Source organism: Elephantulus edwardii, unplaced genomic scaffold (genome assembly GCF_000299155.1).
Source record: "Elephantulus edwardii isolate Elephantulus edwardi_28Jun2011 unplaced genomic scaffold, EleEdw1.0 scaffold00093, whole genome shotgun sequence".
NCBI lineage: Eukaryota > Metazoa > Chordata > Mammalia > Macroscelidea > Macroscelididae > Elephantulus > Elephantulus edwardii.
The window spans coordinates 7,350,338-7,362,780 of NW_006399843.1; positions in this window are offsets into that span (position 1 = coordinate 7,350,338).

The window sequence follows — 12,443 nt, forward strand, 5'->3', positions numbered from 1 at the left end:
GGGGGTGGGGGTGGGGTGGGGTGGGGGAATCTTTCTTTCCTGATAGTTACCAGGGATAGGAGAGAGAGCGGGGCAGGAATCATAACTAGGTATAAAAATAAACACACAATCCCCACCCTATTGCTACTGAGTTGGAACCAACTCATAGCTGATGGCCCATTGGGTTTTTCAGGCTTTAGATCACACATCGAGGTGATTGTTCATCTTTCTCCCAAAGAGCTGCTGGTGGATTCAAACTACCAGAGAAGAGTGGCCATTGGGTTAGCAGCACAACTTTCTATGGACTAGTAATAACCGGAATGAAGAGCAAGACAATAAGGGGGAGGTTAGTACAACATGATCAAGACAAAGGAAGAGACAGTGAGGTGGACAAGAGTAGCAACAACAGTAGATACTATTACATATACAATCCTGCAATAACAGTAATACCAACCAACAATTTACAAGTGAATAGATAGGAAAATATGTAAGCTGAACAGGTGTGGGGTGACATATGGTAGTATACCCATGAGTATACACTTGGCAGAGGGTATTTCTACATATGCAAACTGCAAATATAACCAGGTATATAGCAGAGCAAACATGGGGCAAAGTTATGAAAACTTCATAGCTGTAACTAAACACCTTACAAAAATAAATCACAGAGACTGGGAACTTAGGACCACCGCTAATCCAAAGGGCATAATATACTTCTCAAAGACAAATCAGGCTCCATGCCCTGCTGTGTTGAGTAGCAACTATGGTCTTCAAAGTTAGCAAGTGGCTATCTAAGATATAACTATTGATCTTTCCCCTGCTGGAGGAAAGATGAGTGAAAAGAAATCAAAGACTCAAGGAAACAATTAATCCAAAGCATTAATGACTGTAGTTGGTAGGGAATTTCTCTGCCAATCCAACGGCAGGTGGCTGAATCCACATGCTGTTTCTCAGGAGTAAGAGAGGCGATCTCCACCCACGCAATTTACAACCTCTGAAAACCTACTGGAGGGCCACCTATCAGGTTCCAATTTGATAGCAGTGAACACATGAAAAAATACAGTCCAACTTTAAAAGTCCAATTTCAGGGCTGAGGCCCAATATAAAAGATTTGGGCTTGGTGGATAAAAGAAAAAGACACTCCAAAAAAGTCAGGAGAATCCAATTGAGGAATAAAAAGGTCAGGGATATGGTCAGTTTCAGGAAGGAAGAAAGAAAGAATTCTTTTCTGTTCTTCTTCCCCAAAATCTTAATAACACTATACCCCAATTATAAGAAACCTTTTTGTAATACATAGAGATTCAAGCTAGTTCTAGAAACATAATTCATTAAGAAACATACATGCTTAAACTCTACATTTTAAAAATAATAATTTCAAGTTTTACTAGTAATAAAGAGTCCTTCTGAAGCTTAACATTACATGCTGGACTCCAAATTGAAAAAATCAATTGTTCTAATCCACCAACTGCTACATGCAAGTAAGATGGGCCATCTCTGACTTAAAAAATTGTGTTGATGTAACCCAACAGAGGGCAGCCATGAATTAGAACCAACTCTATGGCTAACATTGAGAAAAATGAGAATCCTGAAACACTTAAATATGCTCTCATATCAAATCTATACTTAGATGAAAGAGCTGGTGTCCAAAGGGATCAAGGGAACACTGCATAATTTAAAATCTGGAAGGGCTGTATTCTTTCTCCATGTTTATTCAACCTGTCAGCTGAGCAAGTAATTCATGAAACTGGTCTCTATGTAGAGGAATGCAGTATCAGGATTGGAGGAAGACTCACTAACAATATGCATTATGCATGTGACACAACCTTGCTGAAAATGAAGAGGACTTGAATGACTTGAATGGACTACAGCCTTGATCAGCATGGATTAGATCTCAACATCAAGAAGACAAAAATCCTCACCACTGGGCCAATAAGTAACATCATGATAGATAAAGGATTGATGTTGACAATGATTTAATCTTGCTTGGATCAACAACCAACACCATGGGTACTAGTAGTCTCCTATTCAGACAACTTTTTGCATTGGGAAAGTCTGTTGTCAGGGATCACTCCAAAATTCTGAAGAGCAATGTTGTCAGTCTGAAGTGCGGATGATTGAGGCCACGGTCTTTTCAATCACTGCTACACATCTGACGGCAAGTCAGTGAATAAAGATGTTAGAAGAATTGATTTCTTTCAGTTGTGGTGTTGGAGAAGAGTACTGAATATCCTATGGACTGTCCAAAATAGATACGTTTCAGAAGTAGTGCAACCAGAATGCCCTTGAATGCAAAGGTGACAAAACTTTGCCTCTCATACTTTGAGGATGTTGCCAGGAGAAGAGAAGCTATTCCTTGGAAGAGGACATCATGCTTGGAATGGTAGAGGGTCAACAAAAGAGAAGAAGGTCCCTCAAAGACCCAGTGACTACAGCAAGGAGCTCAAGTGTGTCAGAGATTATGAAGATGGCACAAGATAGGACAGGGTTCAGGTCTGTTGTTCATAATGTCACTATGAATCATACTCAATTCAGTGACACTTAACAACAACCATGGTAAGTGGGTTTAGGTTTTTTGTGGTTTCTGGTAACAATAAGAATTTTTTAAAACTGCTTTGAAAGATTTTAAGAGAGGAGCTTAGTGGTTTCAATGCTTTCTGGATGAGTCTTCTTAGATCAACTCAGTTTTCGTGTAGCAGATGCCTGGTAATATGTTTCAGGACATGAACAATGAAGGTTTCAGATTTTTAAAACTTGAAATAATAGCATTCAGTGTTTATTAAAAATAATAGTAATCTACTTTAAATTTTGTTTATATTGCATAAATATAACACTATCCTATAATAGCATATTATTATATAGATTACATATTGAATACTATTATTTTAGTACAAGAAAACACAGCGTTTTGCACCAACAGAAATATCAGTACTCCATGCTGCTAAAGTATCCCAAACCAATATTTCAATCATCAATTATGCCTATTTTTTTCTGTACTACCCTCCAATGAGACCTCCAAAAATTTAATAGCCCTTTGAGAAGCACTTTCTTTAGACATTAACTAATTTGCTCTTCATTTCAATGGGATGAAGCAGGTATATTAGGCAAGAATCTGTGCTCCAATCCCAAAGGCAGGTGATTCGAGGCTACCAGCTGCTCCATGGGAGAAGGATGGGCAATCTACTCCCATGCAATTAACTGCCTCTGAAAACCCTTCTGAGGGTCAGCTATGGGTCTGATCTGACTCAATGTTACCTAACAACAACAACAATATACAACTTTATAGACATAAAGCCCTAGGACCATGCAATGTGGAAGTGTCTAAGCCAGGACTAGACCCCAGGTCTAAGGACACTCAGTCTCAAGCTTCTACCTTTATTTTCCTCAAGTGTTTGTCTTTCTGCTTTCTCACTACATCCATGTACTGGCTTCTGTTCTCTACCTGTTCTTTTTCCTTAATTCTAGTACTTATCATTTTTGGAACGTATCTATGTGGTATAAATGTTCACAAGCTGAGTTGCTAACCAAAAGGCTGGAGGTTCTATTCCATCTACAGGAGTCTCTAAAGAGTCTTGAGGAGCTACTGCTAAAAAAAACCAAAAACCAACAGCTTTTGAAAGTCTTTAAAAGTGCAGTTCTACTCTGGCACACATGGGGTCGCCATGAGTTGAAATGAACTCAATGGTAACTGATATTCCCCCTGCCCCCAAATACTACCTCTTTTTTGATGGAAAGGAAATCTAAGAAAAGCTGCCCCACAGCCAGTCCCACCATTTGCAAGCATTACCTCAGCTCTCACCGGCATTCTGAACAAGACAGTAGCTTCCAGCCAAGGTAGAGGGAGATTTTTGCTGCTGCCACGGTGGAAAGGTTATAGTCATTTTCTTGCAAAAGGGTAGAGTGATCAATAAAGTGCACAAATAGTCGTTTTTCACTCTAGGAAACCTCTTGACAAGACCTAAAAGCAGGAGGAGGCAAAACTTTCTCTTCCTCTTCAGAGATGTGTTTCCCAGTTACACTACCTATAAAATCACACATGAGAAAGACATTTGTCCCATAAGTCGTCACTTATGGAGAACTGGGTAGAGGCAGGGGCAACAGTATCATGAGCCTCAAGGGATTTGTCTCAGGACTCAGGGCTCCCTGGGATAAAGAAGGAAAATTTGGAGGAGCTAAGAACACTAAAGCCAGATGAGAGTGGATTTACATAGTGCTCAGAGGAACTAAAATACTAAACTAGCCTCATGCATATAGGACCATCATGGTCACATAAGGTCTAAGATTTAGAAGAGAGCCATGCTAGGAGTTCAAATTTCTGTTGTGACAGTCTTCACATTCTTAGTAATTTTATCGTTGCATTTGGCCAGCAGGCCGAAGGAGCACTGGAGACTTAGAGCCACAGTTTGTCAGCAGTCCTGCTCACCACCTCCTTCAGGAGTTGCCTGCCCACTGCTGCTGCCACCCACTGTCCTCACAGGCGATTGGGTGAAGGTGAAGGGGGACTCAGGCATGCACCAGGATCCAGATGCTGGGTGATGCTCCTGAGGATGGTGCATTGTGGCCCCATTTTCATTCAGTCCACTGTTAAGAGTTTGGTTGCTAATTGGCAGGTCAATGGTTTGAATTCACCAGTAGCTCCCTGAGAGAAAGGTGACCAGCTAAAAATAAGATTTATAGCTTTGGAAATCCTATGGGTCTATTCTACTCATCCTATAGGATCATTGTGAGTCATAAATGACACAGTAGAGGTGAGGCTTTTATTCTAGCTTAAGAAATAAGGACTGTCTTGGAGTTGGAAAGTAAGAGGAGAGCTCTGCATAAAAGGAAGTGACTGAAAAACAGCAGTCCAATCCGTCAGCTTTGGTTTGAGGTTGGCCTTTGTGAAAGCACTGGTTCAGGAAACCCAACATACATGGTGTCAGGTCTCATAGAATTTACAATCTATAAAGAGTTCTGGTAGCATAGTGGTAAGGAATTGCACTGCCAACCCAAAGGTACACAGTTTGAATCCACTTGCTGCTCCATGACAGAACAATGAACAATCTCCTCCCATGCAATTTACTGTGTCTAAAAAGTCACTAGAGGATCAGCTACGGGTCAGTTCTTACTTGATGGTACATAACAATACCAGTAAAGCTTTGGTTTTGAATGTTCTTGACCAAAATTCAGATGAAGAAATACATTAAAGTCAACTCAGTACTAATTCAAGTCCAGTCCACACATGTAACTGAAACAAAAGTTTGTAAAGCAATAACAATCTTTACCACCTCGTCTATGGTGTTGTTGTTAGGTGCTATCAAGTTAACTACTATTCATAGCAGACAATGAATAAGGATGACAGAAGAATAATAGATGCCTTTGACTTGTGGTGCTGAACATACCATGGATTAACAAGGCAGCAAATAGATATGTCCCGGAGAGGGTGAAACCAGATTTCTCCTTGGAGGTAAGAATTTTGAAACTCTGCCTCATATATTTTGGACATGTTGCCAGGAGGGACCAGTCATTGCAGAAGAACATCAGGCTTGGAAGGATAGAGAGCACAAAAGAAGACGCCCATGGATAAGATGGATTGACATAGTGACTGTGGCAATGGGATCAAGTGTAACAGAGATGCTGAGTTTGGCTCAAGAAAAGGCAAGTCTCAGAGCTATTGTTCATAGGGTCTCTGTGAGTTGTAGTTGATTCAGTGACACATAACAACAATGAACAACATATTTCAACCTTACCCTATCCTCTGCCATCCTCATTATCTCTCATATGTTCAAGTCCATTGTTACAGTCACTATGCCAACCCATCTTGTTGATGGTCTTCCTCTCTTTCTCTATTTCCTTACCTTTCCCAGTATGGTATCTTTTCCCAAAGACTTGTCCCTCCAAATAATATATCCAAAGTATGTGAGAAAAAATTTCACCATCTTTACCTCCAAGAAGCACCTTGGTTGCACTTCCTTCAAGTCAGATTTGTTTATTCTTTGGCAGTCGATGGGATGTTCAGTACTCTTCTCCAACACCTTAATTCAGAGGCATCAATTCTTGTCCTGTCATCCTTATTCGTTGTCCAACTTTCAGATGCATAGGAAACAACTGAAAATATCATAGCTTGGATCAAATGAACCTAAATCTAAAATTGACATTGCTCTTTAGCCCTTTGGAGAGGTCTTGGAAAACCCACTTGGTCAGCTCTGACTCATTACTGTTCAATTGATGCCAACTCACAGAGATCTTGTAGGGTAGAGTAGAACTGCGCATGGAGTTTCCAAGGAAGTGAATCTTTATAGTAACAGACTGCCACATATTTATGCTGAAGAGTGGCTGGTAGATTCAAACTACTGACAGTTAATTAGTAGATAAGTACTTAACCACTGTGACACTAAGGCTCCTCAACTTAGACTATATAATTATGTTTTCTGCTGGTCTCTGTTTTTTTTAAAATATTCATTCTCTTCTTTTGAGTTGGAACCAATTCCTAGTTGACCCCACCCCCCCACCCCCAGTGAGTTTTCAAAAGCTATAAATCACATGGGAGGAAATTACTCATCTTTCTCCCTCAGATCAGTTGGCAGATTTCAAACTACCTGCCTTAGAGTTGGCAGCACAATCCTTAGCAACTAGGCCACCAGAACTCCCTTTTAAACTACTCATCATGCCCAACGTTAAGACTTGCTGTTATTGTTGTGTACCATCAAATCGATACTAACCACTAACCCATAGGTTGGCCTCTAGAGGGTTTTGAGAGGTTAAATACACGGGAGGAGATTGCCCATCCTTCTCCTAAGTTAAGACTAGTTGATAAAATTAAAAAAGAAAAACGTAATAAGGGATGAAGTGAAATAAGTAGCACAGTAAAGAAAGTATCACTTGGAAGTTCCAGGTTGATGGAAGCACATAAGGTAATGAAATCCTAACGCAGGAAGGGGAATTTCTACAAGGCAAATGACCTCTAAACTGAGATAGAAGTTTACATTCAATAAGAACGAGATAGAGTTTTTTTGTTATTACTGGATGTTTTACGATAACCATTATATTTTTAATGTTTTATTGTGCTTAAGGTGAAAGTTTATGCAGTAAGTTAGATTTCTATTCAATAATTCATGCATAAATTGTTCCACGCTGTTGGCTGTAATCCCCACAATTTGTCAGCACTTTCCTAATTTCCACTCACACATTACTGTCTATTACACTGTTGTTGCAGGGTTACTTGTTAACGTGTTTATCACAGTTGCCCTTGGTTTTTACATGCTTTTCAGAGTCTTCTTTGCATTGTTCACATTATGCTAACTTCTTTATTATTGTATAGCGCCTTTCTCTTATCTAGAATAAAACAAGGCACTCTGGTGGAGTCATCCGTATGGAGTTGTGTTGTGAGCCCAAAGGCTGCATAGTGGTTTGGATCCACCAACAGCTTTGCAGAAGAAGTATGAGCATCCTACTCCTGGTACTATCATCAGCCTTAGAAACCCAAAGGAGGATTACTATGAATCTGAACCTACTCAACAGTGAATACTCAAAATAGTAAATTTTGAATTCTGAGTGGACTCGGGGCGGGGGGGTGAGCAGAGAGAAAAGTACAACAACAAATGAGTAGAAATTCAAAGTCTCTGTAAACTTTCATTAAAATTAATTTAAAAAATATAGAAGATTTTAAAAAAGAATTGAAATATGGACTAGAGAGGGGGGACAGAGGTAATTGTGAAACAATGAATGAATATTTTAAAAAATAAAGAAAGTGAACTAAGGGAGAAGGAAAGGAGGGAGAGGGGTTAAAATGAATAATGAATGAAAATCTAACTTTTTTAGTAAACTTTTGTTAAAATTACAATTAAAACTAAAAACTTTATTTAAAAAATAATTAAAAGAACTCTATCATCTCATTAGTAAGTCTTCCTCCTTTATTCTTTCATTCCTGATAATCATAGAAAAATGATTCTGTATTTAAACTCATTCTTGACTTTTTATAATAGTGATCACACACAGTATTTGCCCTTTTGTGACTTATTTCTCTCAGTAAAATGTTCTCCAGATGCATCTGTATGACAAGATGTTTTGAGACTAGTGGGATTTCTTTAGGGGGCTCTGATGGCCTAGTGGTTAAGGAGTCAGGCTGTCAATCCAAAAGCAGATGGTTCAGAAACAGTAGTTCCTCCTGGGAGAAAGATAGGCAATCTCCTCCCATGCAATTTACAGCCTCTGATAATCCCTTTGAGTGTCACCTGTGAGTCAGTTCCAAACTAATGGTAATGAAAGACAGAAGGATTTTTATTCAGCTTAATTGTCTATGCTGAGTTTTTGTTTGTTTTAGGTATTTTCATTTCCTTCACTGTTGATTTTGTTTACTGAGTCTTTAGAATGTTCTTCTTACCAACTTTATCTGTGATTACTATGGAATTTACCCTTATTTTTCTATATTTAAAACACTGTTCTGCCTTGATATTCCCTTGACTTCCTGTCTATATACAAATTCTGTAACTATACCACATACTCTCCATTTTTTTAAATTGAGATTTTAATGAAAGTTTATAAAGAACTTGGGTTTCCAATCGTTCATTTTTGCAGTTTCCTCCCTGGCTCCCCACCCCCCCCATCATTTTTCTCTTGGGCAAAAAGTTCTTTCCTTGTTATACAGACCCCAACCCCCACCCCAGACCACTTTACTATGTAGCTCTTATTCTGGACTCTTGTCATGCCAATAATACCTAATCATATATTCCTCTGTTTCAATGCCACTTGTATTGAGGTTGGCATCATTTACAAAACTGACGTCTCTGGTGTTCTGTTTTCAATTTGGTAGCTTTAGCTTACTTTTAAGAACTCATTATTTGGCTTTGTATCTGAGTGATACTGTCCAGTGTCTTAATCTGAGGTTGTTGTCTATTATCATTGAGTCTCTGTTGAAGGACTCCCTTTAATATTTCTTGTAAAATTGGTTTGATTTTTACAAATTCTCTTGATTTTTTACTATCTGGAAGTATGTTTGTTTCACCATTGCATTTGAGAGCCAATTTTGCTGGGTATATAATTAATGATTGGCAGATGTTTTCATTCAGAATCACCCTGGCTCTAGATCCTGATTCCCTCTCTGTGGACATGGAGATCTCTGAAAAACTTGCTCCATTCCTTGTACTTTCTTTCCCTTTTTGGTTGTGGTTCATGACTTGCTCACCTTACTTCACTCCAGATTTATTGATACAATTTTCCTGTCTTCTATTGAGAGTTTTATGACATTGTGATTTTGTGTTTCTTACTCAGTAGGGCTATTTGCTTTGTTTCATTTATTGCTCATAGTTTCAGAATTGTCATTTGTATCTATTTCACTTTGTTTCTTGGATCTGTGTAGTAGAGAAATGACATGGTGTTTCTGATTAAACTACTATCTTGGCTTCTTTTCCCATATAGAGATTTTCAATTATTCTGAAAATGAATACTTTGCAGATCACGAAAACTTACCAAAGTTCATTAAATAGGTCTGGTAGTCATTAGAATGATTGACAGATATTCTTGTTCTCCTTCTCGGAACATGGTAGCAATGCATTTTCTTCTCCCTTTTTACATTAGATGTAGTCATGTGACTAGTTGTGTCCAATGTAATGTGAGCTGAAGTGATGTGTTGTCCTTTCTTTGGATGCTTTAAGAGCTAATGGATCATTTTCCATGTTTGTTTCTCCTGCCAAGGTAACTGTTACACTAGAATTCAGAAACTCTTGCTGATGTAGAAGGAAGTAGCAAATTTATTAATTATGCATGTTAAGTTTTTAAAAATATCTGAGAAGGGAGACATGAAAGTCTAGTGACAACCTCTACTGAGTAAAGAGTTGGAAGATATAAGGAAATTCACCATACAGTTACCTGAAGGAAGAGGAAATAGCAAACGTCAAAGCTCTCAGATGCTTGGTTTCCTTGGTGAAGAACAAAGGGGTCAGTATCACTGGAGTGGACAAAGGGGAGTAAGGTGGGCAGTATTTTCCAGATTCTTTGGCTACATAGTAGTTTTCCGAAGGAGCAGAATTGTCTACTGTTAATTCACAGAACATTCTGAGAAACAAGATCCTAACCTCTCTCAGTTAAAAAATGTTAAGAAGGGAATAGGAGTGGTTGTAGGACTCTGAAAAGCAAAAGGTCCCTCACCTTTCAGAGAGAATTCCAGAAACTCATTTGCTAGGATGAACAGTCTGAAAACATCTGCAAAAATGACATTACATGAACTGCCAAAGAACAAGCAAGCCGGTCTTGAAGAAAGTGCAACCAGAATGTTCTATAGAGGATAGTGCAACTTCTTCTCACATACTTTGGATATGTTGTCAGGAGAGACCAGTCCTTGGACAAAGAAATCATGCTGGGAAAGGTGAAGGGTCATAGAAAGAGAGAAAGACCACCAAAAAGCTGGATGAACACAGTGACTATAACAATGAACTCAAGCATATCAGACGTGGTGAAAATAGTGCAGTAGGTAGGGCACAGTTCAGATCTTAGTGTTGCTATGAGTCGTAGTCAACTCAACAACACCTACCAACAACAACAATATGGCAATAAATTAGGCCGATATTACCAGCTATGGTCACATAGAGTTTGTGTTTTAGTAAACTCTTGCAAACTAGTCCATAGGGAATTGCACAGCTAACTCAAAAGTGATGTTCCTCCAGTGGTTTGAATCCATCAAAAGCTCCTCTGAGGGCAGATGGGTAGTCTCCAGTAAGATTTATAACCTCTGAAAACCCTCTGAAGGTTCAGCTAATGAGTCAATTTCAACTTGAAGACAATGAGTTGAGTTGCAATGGCCAGAAAGGACAGCTGTAAAGCCTCCTCCCTCCACTTCCCTGAAAAGCAGTTTGTTTTAAGGAAACAAGTTGTACTGAGTTGCTGGGATGTAAAACTCTTGCTTAATAAAAACAGTTCTATTGTGGAAAATCCCAAAAGATAAAGGATGCCCCTAACCTCATTGGAGAAGTGGCACCCAGCTTCTCAGCAAAAACTCTCTCTGCTTACATGCATGTTTCTGAGCTTAAAGCTTTTGTCATTAGCAGTAATCTGAGGTCAGGAGGGGTTGTCTGTCTGAAAACAGATATCTGGCCTCCCTGATCTTTTCCTGGAGCCCTTGAGGGAATGAAAAAAAAATTTTGCTTTAGAATAGTGTCTGTGTTTACTTATTGGTAATGATCTTTTCCTTAAGATTGTTGAATGCATAATTCTCTCAGGGGTCCAAACACCTCCACCTTGCCCCTGATCACCCACGTCTGCAATTAAGAAAGTCCAGAAAATCAAGATAATGTCCTCCCTCCCCAGTCTGGATCAAAGGACATAAACAAAAGAAAACTGATTCCCCATGTGTTCTCTAGGGTTTCCGGGGGGTGGGGAGGAAGGATAGGAAGTTTCAATATCTCTCAGAAATAGCCTGCAGTGACAATTGGGCACAACTCATCAGTGACCAGACAGTTTTAACATCTCTGTCCCCTGTGTCACTGGGCCGTATAAGTAATTGCCACTAGATACTTGTGCATAATAGTCATCGCAATGTTGAGTCTTCCTATTCTTGAAGAGGAAACAGTTGCCATTGAATTTGGTCTCTTACTGTTTCTTGTAATAATGTTTTATAGTTTTTCTCAATAGGTTTTGTGTGTCTAATATAGGTTTAAGGTAGCTATGGTGACTTAATATTAAGGAATTGCACTGCCAACACAAATGGACACAGTTTGAGTCCACCAGCTGCTTCACAGGGAAAAGAGGGTCAATCTCCTTGCATGAGATTTACTGCCTCTGAAGACCCACTGGAGGGTCAGCTATGTGTTGGTTCTGGCTTGATGGTACACACAATACTATAATTACTTTGTAAGCACAGGCTTTGTGTAAGAGCAAAGATGTCTTTGCTTCAAGATAATACATTTATTTTTATTTTATCTCATGACCTTGGCAGGGACCCAGAGCAAGAATAGAGGTAGATGAAATAACTCTAGGGTCCCTATGAGAACAACAACAACAACATAGAGAGAGCTCTGTGGGCCTTGTGGATAGAAAGCTACACTACCAAGCCGAAGGTGAGCGATTTTAATCTGCAGCCCTCAGACCTGGTTTTAATTGTTTTTAGTCAACATTATTCTAAGTGGAATAGCACCATTTGCTGTCCAGAGGCAACTTGTGGTTGCTGTGATGTCAAACACTGTGACACTGACGTGTCAAGTGCGATAATGGTTACCCACGGTGGACAGTGTTTGGTGGGGCCCCCCGATTAAACAAGCTTGGAAGCAGGAGTGGCATCCACTTCTGAAATGGCTTGTCTCCGGAAACTCTACGAAGTTGGAGAAGCAGTGAAAGTTATACATGTGCCCAGGTCTTCATTTATAAGGTCGCTATGTTGTAAGGAGAGACAGGTCCTTGGAGAGGGACATCATGCTTGGAAGTGTGGAGGGACAGCGCAGGAGGGGAAGACCCTCTATGAGGTGGATTGATTCAGTGACTGGGGTAATCGGGATGGGTGT